This window comes from Hyperolius riggenbachi, chromosome 12, assembly GCF_040937935.1.
Source record: "Hyperolius riggenbachi isolate aHypRig1 chromosome 12, aHypRig1.pri, whole genome shotgun sequence".
Taxonomy (NCBI): Eukaryota; Metazoa; Chordata; class Amphibia; order Anura; family Hyperoliidae; genus Hyperolius; species Hyperolius riggenbachi.
In genome coordinates, this window is record NC_090657.1 from 31,312,829 (window position 1) to 31,337,913 (window position 25,085).

The 25,085-nt window shown below is 45.2% G+C and overlaps 1 protein-coding gene across 2 annotated transcripts in view; it reads right to left on the minus strand.

The window, feature by feature from the left end:
* LOC137540710 (opioid growth factor receptor-like) overlaps positions 1-25,085 on the minus strand; it is a 246,721-nt gene that overhangs the window by 206,516 nt on the left and 15,120 nt on the right. The window contains exon 2 of one of the 2 annotated variants that reach the window (XM_068261833.1): positions 8,586-8,616. The exons of the other annotated variant lie outside the window; for it this stretch is intronic. The gene's annotated coding sequence lies outside the window, so the exon portion shown is untranslated. The remainder of the gene's footprint in view (positions 1-8,585; positions 8,617-25,085) is intronic. 2 annotated transcript variants of the gene reach the window in all.

Below are 25,085 nucleotides of genomic sequence, written 5' to 3' on the forward strand. Positions count from 1 at the left end.
CCTATCCATCAGATCAGGCCCAATACAACCTGTCATCTAAAAGGCCACCCTGCTTATGACCGGTTCCACAAAATTCGCCCCCTCATAGACCACCTGTCATCAAAATTTGCAGATGCTTATACCCCTGAACATTCATTTTGAGACATTTGGTTTCCAGACTACTCACGGTTTTGGGCCTGTAAAATGCCAGGGCGGTATAGGAACCCCACAAGTGACCCCATTTTAGAAAAAAAGACACGCTAAGGTATTCTGTTAGGTGTATGACGAGTTCATAGAAGATTTTATTTTTTGTCAAAAGTTAGCGGAAATTGATTTTTATTGGTTTTTTTTCACAAAGTGTCATTTTTCACTAAATTGTGACAAAAAATAAAATCTTCTATGAACTCGCCATACACCTAACGGAATACCTTGGGGTGTCTTCTTTCTAAAATGGGGTCACTTGTGGGGTTCCTATACTGCCCTGGCATTTTAGGGGCCCTAAACCGCGAGGAGTAGTCTAGAAAACAAATGCCTCAAAATGACCTGTGAATAGGACGTTGGGCCCCTTAGCGCACCTAGGCTGCAAAAAAGTGTCACACATGTGGTACCGCCGTACTCAGGAAAAGTAGTATAATGTGTTGTGGGGTGTATTTTTACACATACCCATGCTGGGTGGGAGAAATTTCTATGTAAATGGACAATTGTGTGTAAAAAAATCAAACAATTGTCATTTACAGAGATATTTCTCCCACTTAGCATGGGTATGTGTAAAAATACACCACAAAACGCATTATACTACTTCTCCTGAGTACGGCGGTACCACATGTGTGGCACTTTTTTACACCCTAAGTACGCTAAGGGGCCCAAAGTCCAATGAGTACCTTTAGGATTTCACAGGTCATTTTGCGACATTTGGTTTCAAGACTACTCCTCACGGTTTAGGGCCCCTAAAATGCCAGGGCAGTATAGGAACCCCACAAATGACCCCATTCTAGAAAGAAGACACCCAAAGGTATTCCGTACGGAGTATGGTGAGTTCATAGAAAATTTTATTTTTTGTCACAAGTTAGCGGAAAATGACACTTTGTGAAAAAAAACAATTAAAATCAATTTCTGCTAACTTGTGACAAAAAAATAAAAACTTCTATGAACTCACCATACTCCTAACGGAATACCTTGGGGTGTCTTCTTTCTAAAATGGGGTCATTAGTGGGGTTCCTATACTGCCCTGGCATTTTAGGGGCCCTAAACCGTGAGGAGTAGTCTTGAAACAAAAATGACCTGTGAAATCCTAAAGGTACTCATTGGACTTTGGGCCCCTTAGTGCAGTTAGGGTGCAAAAAAGTGCCACACATGTGGTATCGCCGTACTCGGGAGAAGTAGTATAATGTGTTTTGGGGTGTATTTTTACACATACCCATGCTGGGTGGGAGAAATACCTCTGTAAATGACAATCTTTTGATTTTTTTACACACAATTGTCCATTTACAGAGGTATTTCTCCCCCCCAGCATGGGTATGTGTAAAAATACACCCCAAAACACATTGTACTACTTCTCCCGAGTATGGCGATACCACATGTGTGGCACTTTTTTGCACCCTAACTGCGCTAAAGGGCCCAAAGTCCAATGAGTACCTTTAGGATTTCACAGGTCATTTTGAGAAATTTCGTTTCAAGACTACTCCTTACGGTTTAGGGCCCCTAAAATGCCAGGGCAGTATAGGAACCCCACAAATGACCCCATTTTAGAAAGAAGACACCCCAAGGTATTCCGTTAGTAGTATGGCGAGTTCATAGAAGATTTTATTTTTTGTCACAAGTTAGCGGAAATTGATTTTAATTGTGTTTTTTCACAAAGTGTCATTTTCCGCTAACTTTTGACAAAAAATAAAATCTTCTATGAACTCACCATACTCCTAACGGAATACCTTGGGGTGTCTTCTTTCTAAAATGGGGTCATTTGTGGGGTTCCTATGCTGCCCTGGCATTTAAGGGGCCCTAAACCGTGAGGAGTAGTCTTGAAACGAAATTTCTCAAAATGACCTGTGAAATCCTAAAGGTACTCATTGGACTTTGGGCCCTTTAGCGCAGTTAGGGTGCAAAAAAGTGCCACACATGTGGTATCGCCGTACTCAGAAGAAGTAGTATAATGTGTTTTGTGGTGTATTTTTACACATACCCATGCTGAGTGGGAGAAAGATCTCTGTAAATAGACAATTGTGTGTAAAAAAAATTAACAAATTGTCATTCACAGAGATATTTCTCCCACCCAGCATGGGTATGTGTAAAAATACACCCCAAAACACATTATACTACTTCTCCTGAGTATGGCAATACCACATGTGTGGCACTTTTTTGCAGCCTAACTGCGCTAAGGGGTCCAAAGTCCAATGAGCACCTTCAGGCTTTACAGGGGTGCTTACAATTTAGCACCCCCCAAAATGTCAGGACAGTAAACACACCCCACAAATGACCCCATTTTGGAAAGTAGACCCTTCAAGGTATTCAGAGAGGGGCATGGTGAGTCCGTGGCAGATTTCATTTTTTTTTGTCGCAAGTTAGAAGAAATGGAAACTTTTTTTTTTTTTTTCTCACAAAGTGTCATTTTCCGCTTACTTGTGACAAAAAATAATATCTTCTATGAACTCACTATGCCTCTCAGTGAATACTTTGGGATGTCTTCTTTCCAAAATGGGGTAATTTGTGGGGTATTTATACTATCCTGGAATTCTAGCCCCTCATGAAACATGACAGGGGGTCAGAAAAGTCATAGATGCTTGAAAATGAGAAAATTCACTTTTTGCACCATAGTTTGTAAACGCTATAACTTTTACCCAAACCAATAAATATACACTGAATGGGGTTTTTTTTAATCAAAAACATGTTTGTCCACATTTTTCGCGCTGCATGTATACAGAAATTTTACTTTATCTGAAAAATGTCAGCACAGAAAGTTAAAAAAATCATTTTTTTGCCAAAATTCATGTTTTTTTTGATGAATATAATAAAAAGTAAAAATCGCAGGAGCAATCAAATAGCACCAAAAGAAAGCTTTATTAGTGACAAGAAAAGGAGCCAAAATTCATTTAGGTGGTAGGTTGTATGAGCGAGCAATAAACCGTGAAAGCTGCAGTGGTCTGAATGGAAAAAAAGTGGCCGGTCCTTAAGGGGTAGAAAGCCCTAGGTCCTCAAGTGGTTAAAAAGACTTTTGTTTTATGTTGAAACAACTAATATGGGTCTGTCTCTCTTCTCTCTCCAACACCAGACTGAAACCCACAAGCTTCGTGACTGCACAGTTCTCTTATATACAAAATGGGTGGGATATCTGCTGATAGGTAGCTAGGGAGCTGGTTGCTAATGTAGGATTGGTTGATTTTTCTTAAGACTCTAATTGGTGCAGAAATTACGATTTTCATGCAGAAATCCTGTTGTTTTCACTTAGAAGCTTCTGTCTATGGTCTTCCTTCTGATTGGTTGAACAAATCCACATTCCGACGGAATTCCGCATAGCAATTCCGGAATTTCCGCTTAGCGCTATAGCAATTCCGTTCTGATGCGATGGAACGGAATTGCCAATTTCCAACTGGAATCGCGGAAAACGAAATTCCGCCGGATGCGGTGCGCACCCCTAAGCAGGATGTATAGGAGAGGGGGAAAGAAGCATTCCTACAGGTCCTAGTGCCTCTGCAGCAACAGTCTGCAGCAAAAGAAATCAATTTTGCAGCATCAGCCTGCTCGTTAAGGCATACGGGCGGGTGGTGAGCTTCAGAGCCATGGGCCCCCTTTCAGGTTTACCCCCCTCCAGCCCCCCCCCCCCCCCCCGCGGATGCATGCCTTGCAGGGGCAGTAGTTACGCCCATGATTACCTCCCCCCCCATATGTCCAAAGGTTCCTCCATGCTTGCCGGCCGCCTAGCATGTCACTTCGGGTCCGTGGCCATACAGCTTTCGGTGACATCATTGGAATGCAAATGCATTCCACCACCATGTGCGATGGTAACGGCGCATCAGCTCATAACTACTACTCTATGCATACATATTCAAACTAAGAAGTATATATAGGAGCTGTATAGACATACGGGAGTGGTCCACATAAAGTGGAAATATATTTGAATTCTACAATTTAACCAAAATGTCACAAATACAGTTTTACCAAAATGTTACAAATATACAGTATGTTAAAGAGACACTGTAACATCAAAAAGTACCCCTGGGGGGTACTCACCTCGGGAAGGGGGGAGCCTCAGGGTCCCAATGAGGCTTCCTACGCCGTCCTCTGTCCCACGGGGGTCTCGCTGCAGCCCTCCGAACAGCTGCCCGACAGATCCGACAGCCTGTTTACTATTTACCTTTCCAGGCTCCAGCGGGGGCGCTGTGGCAGCTTTCGGTTTTGAAGTAGAGATGGGCCAAACCTCCGAATTTAGGTTCGCGAACCCGGTTTGCGAACCTATCGCGAAAGTTCGCGCGAACCGACCTTTCGCGATAGACTTCAATGGAGAGGCGAACTTGGAAATTTTTAAAAAATTATGCTGGCTAGAAAAATGATTGAAAAGATGTTTCAAGCAGTCTAATACCTGGACGGAGACATGGTTGAGTGGGATACACGTCAAAAGTCTCAATAAAAAACCTAGTTTTGACACAAGCCACTGTTTTAAGGTCAGAAATCACATTGAATGTTGAATTGCAGGCCTAAACTGCTTTACATCTTGCATGTGTATACATCTGTCAGGAAGTGTAATCCCTCCTCTCCTCCTGCAGAGGAGGATCTTATCTTCCAGGGATTTGTAGGATGTCAAAAGCATGCTCACATACATTGGCCAGGAATCAAAACCAGGTCAACTGCTTGGAGGGCAGCTATGCTCACCACTATACCACCAACACTACAGGCTGAAGCCAGCCTAGCTGGCCTGGGAAGGATGAAAAGCTAGGTGGCCATGCAACCATTCCTGCTAACCTAAAGCTTACTTGTGTCTTACAACACATCCAATGCTCCAATATGGGGAAGCTTCTCTGTTTGCTGTTTTTTTGTTTTGTTTTGTTTTTAAAGGAGTCATCAGGGGGAAAAGACTAATATAAGTGGTACTTCCCGGGGGCTTCCTCCAGCTCCAAGCTCCCAGGACGTCCCTCGCCGCAGCTCTGCCCGCAGCCGTTCGCCGCAGGTCCGTCCCTTATTATGAAAGTGCCTGCTTCCCGTCCATCCCAACTCACTCCCCCTCCGCTCTCTCTCCAAATCGCTGCTCCCAGCGTGACTCCAGCTAGCATGTCACGCTAGCTTTATTAGTGGAACGCACCCGCTGGGCAGGGAGGAGGCGGGGGAGTGTCCGATCTTCTGCCACTATCATGCGACGGCAGAAGGGAAGATGATTGGACATACTGCGCATGCGCAGCGCAGTATGTCCGGGTCAGGGGTCAGAAGAGTCGGCCAGTACCGGGAGCTGTAGCAGACGAGCGGGACCCGATGGCAGGGAGCAAGGGGAGTGGTGAGCATGTCTTTTTTTCCTACACCATGCTGTATTTATTTTACCACAGCCTGTGGGCTGGGGTATCCTTTAAGAGAAAGTGTCATTAGGGCTTTGCTGTAACATAGATTGTAGTGTAACTATTTCAACTAATGTACCCTTCTTAAACTTAAAGATTGTATACAAATGTAAGCAGACTGCAGAGTGGCGCAGCAGAAGTGTGCTAGGCCCATAACCCAATGGTTGATGGATCAAAACCATCCGCTGCTAGGTGTACTTTATTTTTTTACCCCTTGCTTTGCCACATGGGCCAATCGGCGGCCATAGAAGTGTCATTAGGGCCTTGCTGTAACATAGATTGTAGTGTAACTATTTCAACTAATGTACCCTTCTTAAACTTGAAGATTGCATACAAATGAAAGCAGAGTGGCACAGCGGAAGTGTGCTGGGCCCATAACTCAGAGGTTGATGGATTGAAACCATCCTCTGCTAGGTATGATTTCATTTTTGCACCTCGCTTTATCGCATGGGCAAAACGGTTTCCATAGCCCTGTAGGAGAAAGTGTAATAAGGGCCCTGCCATAACATAGATATTACGGTAGCTAAGACCACTCCTGGGCCTTTCCTGTAGTTGAAGAGATGAGTGAACTGTGACACCACACTTAAAAACAAAACAAAACAGAAAAACAGCAAACAGAGAAGCTTCCCCATATTGGAGCATTGGATTTGGTAAAGTCTTAAGCCAATGAGTTGTAAGACACAAGTAAGCTTTAGGTTAGCAGGAATGGTTGCATGGCCACCTAGCTTTTCATCCTTCCCAGGCCAGCTAGGCTGACTTCAGCCTATAGTGTTGGTGGTATAGTGGTGAGCATAGCTGCCCTACCAAGCAGTTGACCTGGTTTTGATTCCTGGCCAATGTATGTGAGCGTGCTTTTGACATCCTACAAATCCATGAAAGACAAGATCCTCCTCCGGAGAAGGGTGGAGGAGAAAGCTGTTGTGGGGTGCTATTTAAGGAATAACAATCAGCCAGGAGCAAACTAACAAGCCTACAAGAGCATAACTAAGCTTTCCCTAGCAGAGTCTGTCAGCAGCTGTCCCTTCAGTAATTACTGTAGGCAGACGAGTGAGTAAAACGGCCGGAGAACCTTGCCTTTTATAAGGGGGGATGAGGCTCCAGGAGTGAGTGTAGACTGATTGGTGACAATGTGCCTGCTGACTGTGATGTAGAGGGTCAAAGTTGACCCTAATGGAGCATTAGGGGGAGCGAACCAAACTTCCGCAAAAGTTCGCCTTCGCCGGTGAACGTGAACCACCCAAAATTCCCCTGGAACTGTTCGCGGGCGAACCGTTCGGCCCATCTCTACTGCAAAATAGACGGAAATACCCGATCTCAGTCGGGTCCGCTCTACTGCGCAGGCGCCGGAGACTTGTGCCTGCGCAGTAGAGCAGACCCGACGGCGATCGGGTATTTCCACCTATTTCGGAGCTGAGAGCCGCCACAGCGCCTGTGCAGGAGCCAGGGAGGTAGATATTTACATCGCCACTGTTCGGAGGGCAGCAACGAGACCCCCAAGGGAAGGAGGACGGCGTGGGAAGCCTCGTTGGGAGCCTAAGGATTCCTTCTTCCGAGGTGAGTTTTGATGTTACAGGTTTTCTTTAAAAGCATGAAAATATACACAATACTATAAAATTCTATAAAATTATACTGGTCCCATAAAAGTTTTATGGTAATCGTATCTCACATATAATCCATATGGTATTACAAATAGTTACATAATGGCCTCGATTCACCAAGCGGTGATAACTCAGTTATCACGCCTAAAGGACTTTAGGCGTGATGACCTTTTCACCACTGAGTTATCACCGCTTTTTCCTGCTCTTCGCGCGAAGTTACCGCGCGAACGCGCGTTCGCGCGTACGCGCGTGAGAGCGTGCGCAAAGTCCCATAGGGTTTAATGGGAGCTTCGCGCGAAGCGTCGGGTGCTGCGCGCGCCCTTCTTATCATGCCTAAACTGAGTTTAGGCGTGATAAGGGCCTTTTCACCACGGTGCTAACACTTTGCACCGCTTGGTGAATCGAGCCCAATGTGTCCATTGTTCATAAGAGCTAGTTCACACTAGGTCCGGAAACATATCCGTGGCTCAGTTTTTTAAACCTGATCAAAACCGGAGCCACAGATAGCAATGTTAAAAATAGCAGCTGCCTTCACCCAAACAAAAAACGGATCCGTCTGCATTTCCGGGGACCCGTTTTTAAAACCGTCCCATAAGGTCCGGATCTGCTGCATTTTCACGCAATGGATCTGGACCCTGATACATGCAGGGATCAATTTCTGTGTCACAGCCTGTAGGGAGAAAGGGGGCCGCCATGCTGGAGGGGTATAGCAGGCAGGAAGGGGGGTGGCAGCGGTCAGCGGGGAGGGGGACGTTCCCCCCCTCCCTCGCCTGGGTCCCCCCTACCCCCTCCAGCTACATGCTGCAAAAATGTAATGTATAGCACAAGCGAGCAAGGAGCTTACCTCCTCCCCCTACTTCCTCTGCTCGCCGCGTCACTGCCTGCAATGTTGCCCTCCGAAGTATAGAGGGAGCGGAGGAAGTAGTAGGAGAAGGAGGTAAGCTCCCCACTCGCTGCTGCTATACTTTACATTTTTGCGGCATGTAGCTGGAGGGGGTAGGGGGGACCCAGGTGAGGGAGGGGGGGGACGTCCCCTTCCCCGCTGACCGCTTCCACCCCCTTCCTGCCTGCTACCCCCTCGGCCCAAAAAAGAAAATGCAAACGGATCAAAAACGTATGCTGCAAAAAGGCAGCATTGGTCTGTTTGTGTTCCCATGGCTAGGATCACGGACCGCTAGGATCACGGACCGCAGGCTACATCCTGCAACCGTGCCTAGTGTGGACCTAGCCTAAGTTTATCGATTATTCCCTATTTCTTTGTAAACGCCATCTAGTGGCCTGCAGTGATATTGCACTCTTAAAAAGCTTTTGTAAAACAGCATGTTTGATTATTAATTTATAATCTGTGATTGCAATTGCTCTATTGTTGACTGGCCATAAGGTAGTTTGGCAGTTTCATTGTTAATATGCGTTAGTGAACAAAGTGCTCATGCCCTAGAATTAGTACGAATAAAGGAAAGGGAAGTCCTACCTTGGTCCTCTTCTTCTTATTCATGAATTGGCTAACAAAAAAACAATTTAAATTAAAATCTATAGTAAGACCATTTGGATAAAGACAATTCAATTTTATAATCCAGTTCATCCCAAGTTTTGCTAAGTCCCTGACTCCCTGTCCAAGTTGCTCCCCCTCCAATTTCTAGGTACCTGATCGATTGCAGAAAAAATAAGGCCTTTGGGATTACAATTATGTTTTTCTTTGAAATGAGCGGATACGGAGTAATTGGCATAGCCGTTTCATATGTTCTTTACGTGTTCATATGTCCTTTCCCTGAGTGCCCGCGTGGTCAAACCCACGCACTCAAGGAGATACACCACCATCTTGGATTCGCAGTTGAGGAAGCTTTTGAAACGTCTCTCCTCCCATGTTATCAGAGAATGAGGTAATCTTCCTGGCCACATTTGTGCAATACTTACATGCATGGCAGGTGCCACATTTATAAAAGCCTATAAAGTCTGCTATTGTCCCAGAAGGCTGTTTAGGGATGTCTATTGCACTTTGAGTTAATAGGTCTCTCAAGTTTGGTGCTTTTCTATAAATTACACTCAGTTTCTCCGGTATAATACATGCCAGGCATTAATATATGCCAGTGCTTCTGCAAAACTTTCTTAATATCCCTATGTTGCTCACTGTAATCAGTGATCATAGATACTCTCGGGTCATTTACTCTTTTGGGTTTTTCCTTAAAATGATGTCTCTCACTGTTTTTATTTAACACTTCAATTTGAACTTGATCTATCTCCTCTTTTTTATAACCTTTCTCCAAAGTTCACTTTTAGGGACCGATCTTAGCCAGTTTTCGTGGTGACATCTGTCTCTAGGTATGTAACTGTTGCGATCAGTTGGCTTAAAGAAAGTCTGAGTTCTGATCGTACAGTCAACTAGTGTTGGGCGAACAGTGTTCGCCACTGTTCGGGTTCTGCAGAACATCACCCTGTTCGGGTGATGTTCGAGTTCGGCCGAACACCTGGTGGTGTTCGGCCAAACTGTTCGGGGTTCGCCGAACTACTGAATGCATGGCCGAACAGGGCCCCTGTTCGGCCGAACAGGGCCCTGTTCGGCCGAATACTGCCCCCCATGGGGTCGCAGGCATAAGGGGGGAGCATGCCCCGATCGCGGGGGGGTCGGAAATTCCCCCCACCCCCTCCGCTAGCGCTCCCCCCTCTGCCCGCTTCCCCATACAAAAAGTTTGAAACAAGTTCAATAGTACCTGGGCTGGTGGCACTGGCTGGCAGTGGAGTGAGGAGGAGGAGGAGTCCGAGTAGCAGAGTGACGTTGAGGCCGGGCAGCGGGCGGTTCAGCGCTAGTACCCTTGTGGTACTTCCGCCCTTTCTCTGACCTCACGTCCTCTGCATACGAGGGTACGCATCACGCGTACCCTCGTATGCGTCATCACGCAGAGGACGTGAGGTCAGAGAAAGGGCGGAAGTACCACAAGGGTACTAGCGCTGAACCGCTCGCTGCCCGGCCTCAACGTCACTCTGCTACTCGGACTCCTCCTCCTCCTCACTCCACTGCCAGCCAGTGCCACCAGCCCAGGTACTATTGAACTTGTTTCAAACTTTTTGTATGGGGAAGCGGGCAGAGGGGGGAGCGCAAGCGGAGGGGGTGGGGGGAATTTCCGACCCCCCCCGCGACCGGGGCATGCTCCCCCCTTATGCCTGCGACCCCATGGGGCCCCCAAAATGGGCATGTTCGGGGGTCCCATTGACTCCCATTGAGTTCGGCGTTCGGGCCGAACATGCCGAACATCTGGCCCATGTTCGGCCTGTTCGGCCCGAACCCGAACATCCAGGTGTTCGCCCAACACTACAGTCAACGTTCTTAATCTTTAGGTCAAGATAGTTCACACATTCTCTGTTGAACTCACACGTAAATTTTAGCTTTTCATCATTGTTATTAATATACTCTATGAAGGAGAGCAGGGATGACTCATCCCCCTCCCATATTACTTCCATAGGAGCGGGCTGAAAACACAATACGTTTTTTCGAGCTACCAGTTATCATACTTTAACTGATTAGACTATTCCCGCACCTTCGGTAGGCCTCAGCTGTGTTTTTTGAAAGATGGATACAGATGCTGAACGTATATTTGATGCTGAAATGTATGTTTTTGTATGTATATATTTGAGTATGAGGTATTACTGTCATATTCTGACGCTTTCCTGCCTTTCCGTCTATGTACTGCTCTACTGTGCCAAACCCAATTCCGGGCATGACCCAGTCATGCTTGGCGAAATAAAATGATTCTGATTTTGATATTAATACCCCATCATCTATATATCTTTTCCAGAATTTTAGGGCAATGTGTCTATTTCTATTGATGTATTTCTCTTCCCACTTTGCAACATAGAGGTTTGCTAGGCTTGGGGCATATTTCCTAAACCTATAGGCCCCGACCACATGCTGAATCTTGGCTGATGTTTTTTATACAAATAAAGTTGCCTTGACATTTATCCACTGACAGAACCCCTCTTTGTTTTCTTTGTGTGCTCTGAGTGCCACTTACAATCAAAAAGCTGTCAGGAGGGATCTCTGGAGGTGGAATGGATTAATTTGTTGTCTTGTTTGCCTAAGACTATAATCACCTAGCGCTGTGGCTTTTCATGACCTATAAAACAAGTGTGGCCATCATGATCTTCACACCCATAACAAGTGTAGCCACAACAACACCTGATCTGGAGTATAGTCCCTTGTAGCAGAGGAAGGGAAGGTTAGTAGTTGGGGCCCCCTTACAGTTCTGGGCCCACAATTGCTCCCCTATAGTTACGCTCCTTCCTTAAAAAAGTCATCAATCAAATCATGGTACCCCCCAGTACTACTTACCCAGAGCTTCCTCCAGCCCCTGGCAGCCGCTTTGTCCCTTGCTGTAGCTCCACTCTCCGCCGCTGGCTCCCAGTTCCCGAAGGTGCCTCGCCAGGTATCCTTTACTGGACCTGCATGAGCGCTGCTGTCAATGACCTTCACGTGGTCCGGAGTGTACAGCGCAGGCACAGAACTACTGCACCTGTGTAGTACACTCTAAACCACGTGGAGGTAATTGACAGCAGCGCTCATGCAGGCGCAGTAAAGGACACCTGGCGAGGCACCGTCGGGAACTGGGAGGCAGCGGCGGAGAGTGGAGCTGCAGCGAGGGACAAAGCGGCTGCCAGGGGCTGGAGGAAGCTCTGGGTAAGTAGTACTGGGGGTACCATGATTTGATTGATGACTTGTAATAATCAGTGATGTATATTTTGATCAGTAGTAGCTCTAACAGCACAATAGTCAGTACTTTATTCAAATGAAAAGACACTCGTGATTGGGTGCACGGTAATATTCAGGACACAGGAGAGTGACGGCCCTTAGGGTCAGAGCCTCACTAGTAGGAGAGTAGTCGTACAGATAAGGTCGGCAACAAATCAGATTGACAGAGGTACAGAATCACTAGGCAGAATCAGAGTAGATATTCAGGCTGAAGTCGGCAACAGATCAGATTGGCAGAAGTACAGAATTGTAAGGCAGAATCAGAGTGAGTGTTCAGGCAGAAGTCGGCAACAGATCAGATTGGCAGAGGTACTGAATTGAAAGTCAAACGGAGAGTCAGAAACAGGCAAAGAGTCACAACACATAATCAATACAATATAATAATCCTAATCTAGTGTGAAATCCGGATCAAAGCACACATGGATCTGACTAAGGTCTGAGAGCTTTCACTGCGAAGTTTCAGCAACAACAGACAATGAACCACTGACATTCCCAGCCTTAAATACAAACAGGCAATTCCAAACATCCCACCCAGAACAGCCTGACCAATCCGCAGTAAGATACAGCGGCCTGACGTCAGCCGACCGGCAGGTCAGCTGACTCGTCTCCTAAGACCATAAAGGTCCTGCCGCTCCATGCGTGAGCGTGCTAACCTACGCTGATGTGTTACTGAGAGCCGCCTGAGGAGACACGACAGCCGCCGAGGTGACGTCAGACGTGGAAGCGGCGGGCGTGCTGCTTTCCGCCACTGTGGTAATTCTGCTATACCTAACATTACCCCCCCCCCCCCCCCGAGGCGTGGCCTCCGAACACGCCCCTGAAAATTTTTCAGGATGTAATGAGTGAAACTGTTGTTTTAACGCCTCAGCATGAAGACGATGAGCCGGTACCCAGGATCTCTCCTCAGGACCATAACCTCTCCAGTGAACCAGATACTGCACTGAATTCCGCACTCTGCGAGAATCCAGAATCTCCTCAATTTCATATTCCGGCTCCCCATCAATCACAACCGGGAAGGAAAGGAAGTCACATGCACAGCAGGTTTTAACAAAGAAACGTGAAAGGATTTTACACCCCTCATAGTAGCTGGAAGAGCCACTCTATAAGCTACCTCATTAATCTTTTCAGTAATAGGATATGGACCAGGGGTCTAGTCCTGGAAAAAGAAGTGAGTGGACTCACCCTAAAAACCTCTGCGGCGCGCCCAAAAATGGGCGTGGTTAAGCATAGCGTGGGCGTGGTCATGGGTGGGGCCAAATATACATGGCCTTAGCAGTGGTATAAAAGGTCTGCCAGGGGAAGTTTGAGCTCTGTCGTAGAGTATCCCCAAAAAGTAGATGTAATCTGACAGCATTTCACCAAAAATACACAATATGGCAGAGGTTCCTCCAAAATACAGATAATATGGCAGTGGTTCCCCCAAAATAGACAATCTGGCAGCAGCAGTTCCCCAACAGACACATAATCTGGAAGCAGTTCCCCCAAATACGTGAAACCTGGTAGTGGATCACCCAAAATACATGTAACACCCAAAATACATGTAATCTGGCAGTAGTGGTCGCCAACATACACAATCTGGCAGCGGTTCCCCAAAATACACGTAATCTGGCATCAGCGGTTCCCCAAAAATACAGATCTGACAGCAGTTCTCCCAAAATAGGTACCCCCAGTATAGCTAGCCAGGTCTATATGTGTCCCTAGTATAAGTAGCCATGTGTATAGTTGTCCCCAGAATAGGTGGCCAGATGTAGAGATGTCACCAGAATAGGTAGCCAGGTGTATAGATGTCCTTAGAATAGGTGGTCAGGTGTAAAGATATTCCCAGAATAGGTGGCCAAGTGTATAGATGTCCCCAGAATAGGTAGCCAGGTCTATAGGTGTCCCCAGTATAGCCAGGTGTCCCCAGTATATCTAACCAGGTGTTCAGGTGTCCCCAGTATAGCCAGGTGTATAGGTGCCCCCAGTATAGCCATGTGTATAGGTGTCCCCAGTATAGCCAGGTGTGTAGGTGTCCTCAGTGTATGTAGCCAGGTGTATGGGTGTCCCCAGTATATGTAGCCAGGTGTATATGTGCCCAGTATATGTAGCCAGGGGTATATGTGCCCACTATATGTAGCCAGGTGTATAGTGGCCCCCAGTATATGTAGCCAGGTGTATAGTGGCCCCCAGTATATGTAGCCAGGTGTATAGTGGCCCCCAGTATATGTAGCCAGGTGTTTAGTGGCCCCCAGTATATGTAGCCAGTTGTTCCCCCCCCCGCTGGAGGGGAGCAGCGCAGCAGAGAGGAGCATTGCGCGCAGCGTGGGGAAGGGCGGACGTTTCCCCCCCCCCCATCCCTCACCTTGGGGCTCCTCTCCCTGGCTCTCCCCTCCATAAAGATGCGGCGGCGGCGGCGGCGGTGACTGGCAGCGGCATCGGTGGGCGGGACTTACCTCCTCCAGTGTTCCGGGTGGAAGCTGTGCGTGCCGCTGCTCTGGTCTTCACTAGACCAGAGTAGCTGCACGCACAGCGTCCACCCGGAACACTGGAGGAGGTAAGTCCCGCCCACCGATGCCGCTGCCAGTCACCGCCGCCGCCGCCGCCGCCGCATCTTTATGGAGGGGAGAGCCAGGGAGAGGAGCCCCAAGGTGAGGGATGGGGGGGGGAAACGTCCGCCCTTCCCCACGCTGCGCGCAATGCTCCTCTCTGCTGCGCTGCTCCCCTCCAGGGTACTAGGGGGGACGGCGTCCACTGTCCAAAAAAAGTAAGTGGACGTCATCCCCCCGCGTTCATGCAGGACTCGACCCCTGATATGGACCAATATATTTAGGTCCCAACTTTGCTGAAGGTTGTCTTAAAGCAATATGACGGGTGGACACCCATACCAAATCTCCTGGTGAAAAAACCCACTCAGGAGAATGCTTTTTATCAGCTTGTCTTTTTTGAACCTCAAAAGCTTTCTCCAGATTGACCTTTACTAAAGCCCAATTTCTTTTAAAAGACTTCTGCCATTCTTCCAATGCAGGAAAGGGAGAATTACCCACAGGTAAAGGAGAAAACTTAGGTGACCTCCCCGGGCCGTGACACTCTGAAAAGGTTAAAATCCTGAGGAAGTATTCTTCAGATTATTATGGGCAGATTCCTCAAAGGGGAGGAATTTTACCCCAAAAACACTTTTATATTGTCACAGGAGCCCTAGTGGCTGACCGCACTTAGCCTTCTAAACGGTGCCAGCGCACAGATCTTGCGAACTCTGGTCGCAGTCAATGCGCAGGAACCATTAAGAATAAGCCGCAGACAACTCAGAAGGGAGCCTGTGAGACACGGGTAATTACAACGTACACACGATTCCACGGTATCTGCCACCACCACTGGTATGGGCCAGTGGACCCGATTTACTGACTGACTAGTCCTGCGAATAAAACGGTTAAACACACGGTATTCTGTCTAGCCAACAACAAACAAACAGTAGGGTATCTTCAGAGACCCGGGATCAGTTCTGTGTGTGCTGATAAGCAGGGTAGCGGACAGTGAATGACTTGGAGAAAGTCGTTTATTCACGCAATATAAATAATTAATATATACAGACAATTATTAAAATCAACAATAATTAAAACAGTAATAGCCAGTATAGAAAATAAAAGAAAGGAGAAAAATACTTAGTTCTTGGAAAGATGTCCTTTTTGTGGGAAAAATCAGAGTTCTGGGTTTCAATCAAAGTTCAGAGTTCAGACCAGGTGGATGCCAGCATATCCTCAAGCTGGCACCGATGAGTTCAAGATGTTTTCAGGGTGGAGGACACTGAGTTTGGGTCCTCTGCCATTCTTATGCCCCTGATTCAGTAGGAGGGAGTGAGGGCGGGCCCACACACCCCCTTAGAACATGAGATGAGTCCTCCCCTTGTCCTAGGAACCAGAAATCATACCTTAACCATATATGGGCTCTATCTCACAGAACCGTACAGGTCAGGGCAGATTTACTAATATTTTCAGGTTTGCCTCGATGTACCCAGCAGCCTGATACCAAACATGAGGGGTGGGACCCTTGTGGTATCAGCAGGGCACTTTCGAACTGCCTAACTGGCAGTCTTTCCCTCAGAATGGTCTGAAATTTCTTCAGAACCAGCGCCAGATAGGGCCAAGCATGCTCTGTTAGTTTGGAGGGTCTGCCAGCCTGGCAACACAGAAAATATGACACATATAGCCGTTTATGGAATATGATCTACATTTGGGATTGATAGCAGGTCATTCCTAGGTGAGGTTCTTTTGAAGCTGGCAACAGCAAGCCACATGTCAGCTCCCCTGCTGGGGGAAGGAGCCGGGGTGTCTGAGTTTTCCCACTCTAGATTGCTTCTGTCATGGTGCTTGCCACCTCTACCTGATGGATGGGCCATCAGCACAGCTTGAAGCCAGGGACTCTTCTGGGCCCAGGCTCATTAGCATATCAAAAGAGCCATCCTGCAGTTAGGCTGATGCTATCTCTCTGCTGGGAAAAAGACTTCAGCTGCCCCTACACACTCAACCCAGATTGTATCGATTTGAAGCGCAATCGATGCAGAGAATCGAGTGCGATCGCTTTTCTTCACAGGCGGTTACAGGACGCGCCTGCGGCCCCGCAACCATCCGTGACATATATCAAATTCAATTCAGGTATAATCCTGCTTGCAGTAAACCAGGTGCAGACACTGGCAACATCAACCATCGACAAAAAACCTCCAACTACCAAGCCAGTATATGTCGCACACTATTAGCATAGAAAAAAAATCCTTGCCATACACATATTGCAAAAATAGAAAAATATTTTATTCAGAAAATGGTAAAGCTAATATTAGCATATATCAGTGAGTGCCAAGCCAAACATGGGGTGCACCTGTATTACCCATTCCATAAATGAGGAAAAAAAACCCGCCATTGCTATCATAGACCATAGTGGTACTCCACAAAGCCTCCTGTAAGTAACGTGAGGTATCCTGAGTCCTCCCGAAACGGGATTTGACCAGGTAAAGAAATAATACTCTCACAGAGGCAAAAATTAGGGACCAATATGATCATAGATATGCTACCGCCAGCCTAAATAGTACATAGAAGTGTCATTACAATGATAGCATAAACTGCTTGGGCCTATTAAACCCTATAAGGTACAACCAGCTAGGGTCCTACTGTACATTTGTAGACCATGAACAGAGCTCGAATGTCCCTGAAAAGAACTGCGGTACCATCAAAAAAAGTTGTAAGCATGCTTTCTAAAAAGTCACCACATAATGGATATAGGATTCCAGATCTATAGCAGAAACTGCACTTTGAATTGCATCACAGATATCTTCGTTGCAAAAACAGTGTTCATGGTAGCCACCATCTAGTTAGGCCTTCTTATTTTAAAAGCCATCTGTATAATCCTCGTGGTTCACAGCATATATATTGTGGGTATATCATCTGCATCATGCATATAACGAAGTGTTTTCAGTCCTATACATAGGAATAATATTAAGTAGCAAAGCGCTTGTCTACCTGTCCACTCGCAACAGGGACCTATGCAGAGATAAATGTCCACAGGTATAGGATTGAGTTTTATACTTATCAACTTTGTACTGCGCTGTACGTCTCCATAGCTGTTTGCTGGGCCCAGACTGCTTAAAAAGTTCAGTGATGCAGTTATCACGCTGGCATGGCAGCTTGGCGTGCGGATGTGTTTGTGAATCGCGCTAATGCATTTCGCCCCGCCCCCGGAGCTTCGTCAGAGCGTATATTACGTAATTCCGCATAGGTTCCGTATTTATAGCCAAAATCCGTGACGTCTGGAGCATATCGCCATCTAATGGTCAGTTGATTTAACACATGTATTTTTCCCATCATGGGGATTTAGCACCATCTTGTGGGAATCTTTCTTATTGCATTCCTGCTCAAAAGTAAATGTTCCATTGGAATTATTTTACACCATCTTGTGGCCATATATTTCTTTGCCTGTAAAATTCAAAAATTCATTCCTAGCTTATTTAATAGGCCCAGATATTCACTACACTAATACATATGTATCATCCCAGGTACTCTCATACCACATAACCTTATCATTGCTGACCATACATTAGGTAAATTACCCATATTTCATCCGTCACTCAATTATTGTAGATATCAATCAATTTTTGACTATAAATATCTTAGTGGAGGAGACCATTAGGCTGGGACAAACGATTTTACCCGCCTATCTCCCCTCACTCCCTCCCCCCCCCCCCCCCCAGGAGAGCCGAGAGCCCGCAACTCAAAAGCCCAATACAGCACATAAAACCAGAACATAAAAAATATGTATATATCGTAGTACGCAACAAATCCCTACTATAGAAATACTTTTAGATTCAAATCTGTATTTAGGCCTTTTGGGCTCAATGTATCTAAGACATAGATCCAATAACTTTCCTTTTTGTATAGTTGCACATCTGTGTTCATATATCTAGTACTAGGATTTAAGTGGTAAATAGCCTTCACCTTTAGACTACAGGGATCTGAGTTATGATATTCTAAGAAATGCAGAGCAACTGGAGTTTTTTCTTTTTCTGCATTTTCCTCTTTCCCTGCGTCAATTATATTTCTTACATGTTCCTGGATACGTGATCTCATTTCTCTTTTAGTTTTACCTATATAAAATTTCCCACATGGGCAGGTCAACTGATATATCACGTTTTTAGTTTTACAGGTCATTGCATGTCTGATATCATATGTTTTTGTTCCTGATGAGTTTGTGAATTTATCAGTGACCTCAATCAATGAACAAATGGAACAATCATTGCATTTGTACATTCCATTCTTTCGTTTGAAAAATTGATGACCTAAATTATTTTTAAACTCTGAAGCCGTCAGCAGGTCGGATAGATTTTTATTCCGTCTTGCTGTAAGTACAGGTCTGGGTCCCACTATTTTTGCTAATCTCTTGTCCTTTTCTAGTATGGGCCAGAATCTGTGCAAAGTATCTTTTAGTCTCCCCCAGTGTGGTCCATAAGTCGTAATTAGTCTTGGTGAAGAACTACCGTTGTCTCTGTTCTTTTTAGTCAATAGCGTGTTTCTGTCAGTTTTCAATGCTCTGTACAGTGCAGATTTTAGTAATTTATGGGGATAACTCCTAGCTCTAAGCCTTTCTTTTAAATCATAGGCCTCAGTCTTAAATTTTTGTATGTCACTACAGTTCCTGCGAAGTCTTAGAAACTGACCAATTGGGACTGCTTTTTTTTGAGATTCAAGATGTGCACTATCGTAATGTAACAACAGATTTCCTGCCGTTGGCTTTCTATAAGTCGAGGTAGTCAACCTATTACCTTCTTTTTTAATAATCACATCTAAAAATTCAATAGTTTTTTGATGCATTTTGTATGTCAGATAGATGTTGTAGTTGTTAACATTCAAGGCATGTATGAATTGTTCCAAGTCGCTTTGACTCCCTGTCCATAACATAAATATGTCATCCACATAGCGGAGCCATAGGGGGACGTGCCCCCGGAAACGCGGGTCCCCATAGACCATCTCCTCCTCCCATGCGCCTAAGTGGAGACACGCATATGCCGGAGAGCACGCCGCCCCCATGGCCACGCCTCTTTTTTGTCTGTAGTATTTTCCATCAAACGAGAAAAAGTTATTGTTCAAAATACATTTTAGCAATTGTCCCACAAAGTCGTTGTGGGCATCCTCACATGGGTAGTACTTATAAAGATATTTCTCTACTGCCCTCAGGCCCACCTCATTGGGAATGGAGGTAAATAATGATTCCACATCTAAGCCTACCAACAGGGCTCCCTCTGGAACATAGACGTTATGTAGTTTCTCCAACAATTGCATAGTATCAAGTACAAATGAGGGCAGTCTTTCTACCATAGGCTTGAGTTTTTGGTCTACATATAGCGCTGCTTTCTCAGTTGGTGCATTGATTGCAGCAATTAATGGCCAGCCTGGGGGCCTTGAGACATCCTTATGGATTTTGGGTTGCATATAAAGTACAGGCACTACAAATTGATCCACAGACAATGCTCTGTATTCCCGTTCAGTGAGGATATTATCTAGATATTCCCACTGTAGTTTCTTGTTTAGGTTATCTTTAAGGCTGGTGAAGGGATTTGCTAATACGCGCTCATAACATTCATTGTCATTGAGCTGTCGCATAGCCTCGTCCAGGTACATCTCTCGCGGCCACAGCACTATATTTCCTCCCTTATCGCTACGTTTGATAATTATATCTTTCTAATTCTGTAATTTTTTTAGGGACTGTCTTTCTCCATATGTTAGGTTATCATATTCTAAGGCCATTTCACCCCACGATGTAATTTCACTCATTAAGCATTCATTGAAAATTTATATATACCGTGTTTCCCCGAAAATAAGACACTGTCTTATATTAATTTTTGCTCCAAAAAGTGTGCTAGGGCTTATTTTCAGGGGATGTCTTATATTGGCACTGCATGATATGTCCCATGCTGGCCACCTCTTATTGCTGCTCATTGTAATGTCACAGTGCCAATCAGGCACCTGTCATGTCATCCCTGCACACAGATGATAAACCTGCTGTGTGCAAGGATGACATGACAAGTGCCTGATCGGCACTGCATGATGTGTCCCCTTCTGTTCGCCTGTGTCTCTGCTCCCCTGCATTGTGTCCCCCTCCCTTCCGACCCCTGTGGCCGCTCTGTCCCGCTTGCTTGTCTGGGTCTCTGCTCCCCGTGCATCATGTCCCCCTCCCTTCCGACCCCTGTGGCTGCTCTGTCCTGCCCCCTTGTCAGTGTCCCCCCGCTCTCCGTGCACGCTAAATGTAATGGCAGCCAGCGTGTCTTACTGTAGCCATGCTGCCCGGAGATCTCTGGCGTCCTGTCTTCTTCCCTCTAGTAACCGGCGCTTGTGTAGATGACGTCATCTACACAAGCGCCGGTTACTAGAGGGAGAAGTGAGGACGCCAGAGATCTCCGGGCAGCATGGCTACAGTAAGACATGCTGGCTGCCATTACATTTAGCGTGCACGGAGAGCGGGGGGACACTGACAAGGGGGCAGGACAGAGCAGCCACAGGGGTCGGAAGGGAGGGGGACATGATGCACAGGGAGCAGAGACCCAGACAAGCAAGCGGGACAGAGCGGCAACACGGGTCGGAAGGGGGGGGCACTTAAAACAGGGGAGCCAAGAGACAGTCTGGGGGGGTGGGATATGTGTTCTGCGGCTGGGGATGTGTGGCTTTGGGGCTAGGCCTTATATTCGGAGGATGCCTTATATACAGAGAAGGCATGAAATTGCAGCTAGGCCTTATAATCAGAGGATGTTTTACTTTAGGGGAAAGACGGTATGTATTTTGCTGTATAGAGGGCATAAAAATTGATTTGGGACGCATATCCGTATGTAATGGTAGTTTAGGTTCCTGTGAACCCATCTCCTCTTCCTCCATCCCCTCAATCAATTCAAAATCATCAATATCTGTTTGTCCCATAAGGTCGTCATTAAGCCCCATTTCATCATCTTTATAATATTTTTCCCTTAACAAGACTTTTCTTAAATATAGTTGTACATCTTTGAATATTTCAAACTGATGAACTGTGTTTGTGGGGCAAAAAGTTAAGCCTTTATTTAATAATGAAATATCATCCCTATTTAAGGATAGGTGGGATAGGTTAATTATATTACCATTTTTCCTTTCCTGATCTTGTTTCTCATTATTATCTACTTGGACTTGTTTCCTTTGTCCCCTTCGTATTTTTTGGGGGGATTTTGTTCTAAAAAAGCACTCTGGCGCGTAACCATGCCCTCTGTTTTTCTCAAAATTCCTTTCTGTTGCTGTGACCGATTTCTGCTCTGTCCTCGAAGAGATGGACCCCCAATGAGCCCCTCATCCTGTGATTCACCCGATGACGCCCAACTAATCTTGCGCCGTCTCGAACGACTTCTACCGCGTGGATTTTGTTGGTAAACAACAAATACATTGCCTGTGGAAAAATCGTCAACATCTCGCTGGTACTTTTTTTGTTTATTAGCCTTAATTTTTTCGTTTTCGAGATCTAAAGCTTTTTTTATTCTACTATTGTACATACCAAAATCATCAAACGATTTATATTTCTCAAGATCATTCTGTAATTTAAGTTGCAGTTTTTCCATCTCTATCAATTGAATTGTTTCTTCCTCTACCATCATTGTCATCACAAAAACGCCATTACTTATGCGATGTTCTTGCCATTGAGGCAAGAAACGCTCATTTCTAAAGATGATGAAATGGGGCTTAATGACGACCTTATGGGACAAACAGATATTGATGATTTTGAATTGATTGAGGGGATGGAGGAAGAGGAGATGGGTTCACAGGAACCTAAACTACCATTACATACGGATATGCGTCCCAAATCAATTTTTATGCCCTCTATACAGCAAAATAAATATATATCAATTTTCAATGAATGCTTAATGAGTGAAATTACATCGTGGGGTGAAATGGCCTTAGAATATGATAACCTAACATATGGAGAAAGACAGTCCCTAAAAAAATTACAGAATCAGAAAGATATAATTATCAAATGTAGCGATAAGGGAGGAAATATAGTGCTGTGGCCGCGAGAGATGTACCTGGACGAGGCTATGCGACAGTTTAATGACAATGAATGTTATGAGCGCGTATTAGCAAATCCCTTCACCAGCCTTAAAGATAACCTAAACAAGAAACTACAGTGGGGATATCTAGATAATATCCTCACTGAACGGGAATACAGAGCATTGTCTGTGGATCAATTTGTAGTGCCTGTACTTTATATGCAACCCAAAATCCATAAGGATGTCTCAAGGCCCCCAGGCCGGTCAATAATTGCTGCAATCAATGCACCAACTGAGAAAGCAGCGCTATATGTAGACCAAAAACTCAAGCCTATGGTAGAAAGACTGCCCTCATTTGTACTTGATACTATGCAATTGTTGGAGAAACTACATAACGTCTATGTTCCAGAGGGAGCCCTGTTGGTAGGCTTAGATGTGGAATCATTATTTACCTCCATTCCCAATGAGGTGGGCCTGAGGGCAGTAGAGAAATATCTTTATAAGTACTACCCATGTGAGGATGCCCACAACGACTTTGTGGGACAATTGCTAAAATGTATTTTGAACAATAACTTTTTCTCGTTTGATGGAAAATACTACAGACAAAAAAGAGGCGTGGCCATGGGGGCGGCGTGCTCTCCGGCATATGCGTGTCTCCACTTAGGCGCATGGGAGGAGGAGATGGTCTATGGGGACCCGCGTTTCCGGGGGCACGTCCCCTTATGGCTCCGCTATGTGGATGACATATTTATGTTATGGACAGGGAGTCAAAGCGACTTGGAACAATTCATACATGCCTTGAATGTTAACAACTACAACATCTATCTGACATACAAAATGCATCAACAAACTATTGAATTTTTAGATGTGATTATTAAAAAAAGAAGGTAATAGGTTGACTACCTCGACTTATAGAAAGCCAACGGCAGGAAATCTGTTGTTACATTACGATAGTGCACATCTTGAATCTCAAAAAAAAGCAGTCCCAATTGGTCAGTTTCTAAGACTTCGCAGGAACTGTAGTGACATACAAAAATTTAAGACTGAGGCCTATGATTTAAAAGAAAGGCTTAGAGCTAGGAGTTATCCCCATAAATTACTAAAATCTGCACTGTACAGAGCATTGAAAACTGACAGAAACACGCTATTGACTAAAAAGAACAGAGACAACGGTAGTTCTTCACCGAGACTAATTACGACTTATGGACCACACTGGGGGAGACTAAAAGATACTTTGCACAGATTCTGGCCCATACTAGAAAAGGACAAGAGATTAGCAAAAATAGTGGGACCCAGACCTGTACTTACAGCAAGACGGAATAAAAATCTATCCGACCTGCTGACGGCTTCAGAGTTTAAAAATAATTTAGGTCATCAATTTTTCAAACGAAAGAATGGAATGTACAAATGCAATGATTGTTCCATTTGTTCATTGATTGAGGTCACTGATAAATTCACAAACTCATCAGGAACAAAAACATATGATATCAGACATGCAATGACCTGTAAAACTAAAAACGTGATATATCAGTTGACCTGCCCATGTGGGAAATTTTATATAGGTAAAACTAAAAGAGAAATGAGATCACGTATCCAGGAACATGTAAGAAATATAATTGACGCAGGGAAAGAGGAAAATGCAGAAAAAGAAAAAACTCCAGTTGCTCTGCATTTCTTAGAATATCATAACTCAGATCCCTGTAGTCTAAAGGTGAAGGCTATTTACCACTTAAATCCTAGTACTAGATATATGAACACAGATGTGCAACTATACAAAAAGGAAAGTTATTGGATCTATGTCTTAGATACATTGAGCCCAAAAGGCCTAAATACAGATTTGAATCTAAAAGTATTTCTATAGTAGGGATTTGTTGCGTACTACGATATATACATATTTTTTATGTTCTGGTTTTATGTGCTGTATTGGGCTTTTGAGTTGCGGGCTCTCAGCTCTCCTGGGGGGGGGGGGGGGGGAGGGAGTGAGGGGAGATAGGCGGGTAAAATCGCTTGTCCCAGCCTAATGGTCTCCTCCACTAAGATATTTATAGTCAAAAATTGATTGATATCTACAATAATTGAGTGACGGATGAAATATGGGTAATTTACCTAATGTATGGTCAGCAATGATAAGGTTATGTGGTATGAGAGTACCTGGGATGATACATATGTATTAGTGTAGTGAATATCTGGGCCTATTAAATAAGCTAGGAATAAATTTTTGAATTTTACAGGCAAAGAAATATATGGCCACAAGATGGTGTAAAATAATTCCAATGGAACATTTACTTTTGAGCAGGAATGCAATAAGAAAGATTCCCACAAGATGGTGCTAAATCCCCATGATGGGAAAAATACATGTGTTAAATCAACTGACCATTAGATGGCGATATGCTCCAGACGTCACGGATTTTGGCTATAAATACGGAACCTATGCGGAATTACGTAATATACGCTCTGACGAAGCTCCGGGGGCGGGGCGAAATGCATTAGCGCGATTCACAAACACATCCACACGCCAAGCTGCCATGCCAGCGTGGTAACTGCATCACTGAACTTTTTAAGCAGTCTGGGCCCAGCAAACAGCTATGGAGACGTACAGCGCAGTACAAAGTTGATAAGTATAAAACTCAATCCTATACCTGTGGACATTTATCTCTGCATAGGTCCCTGTTGCGAGTGGACAGGTAGACAAGCGCTTTGCTACTTAATATTAT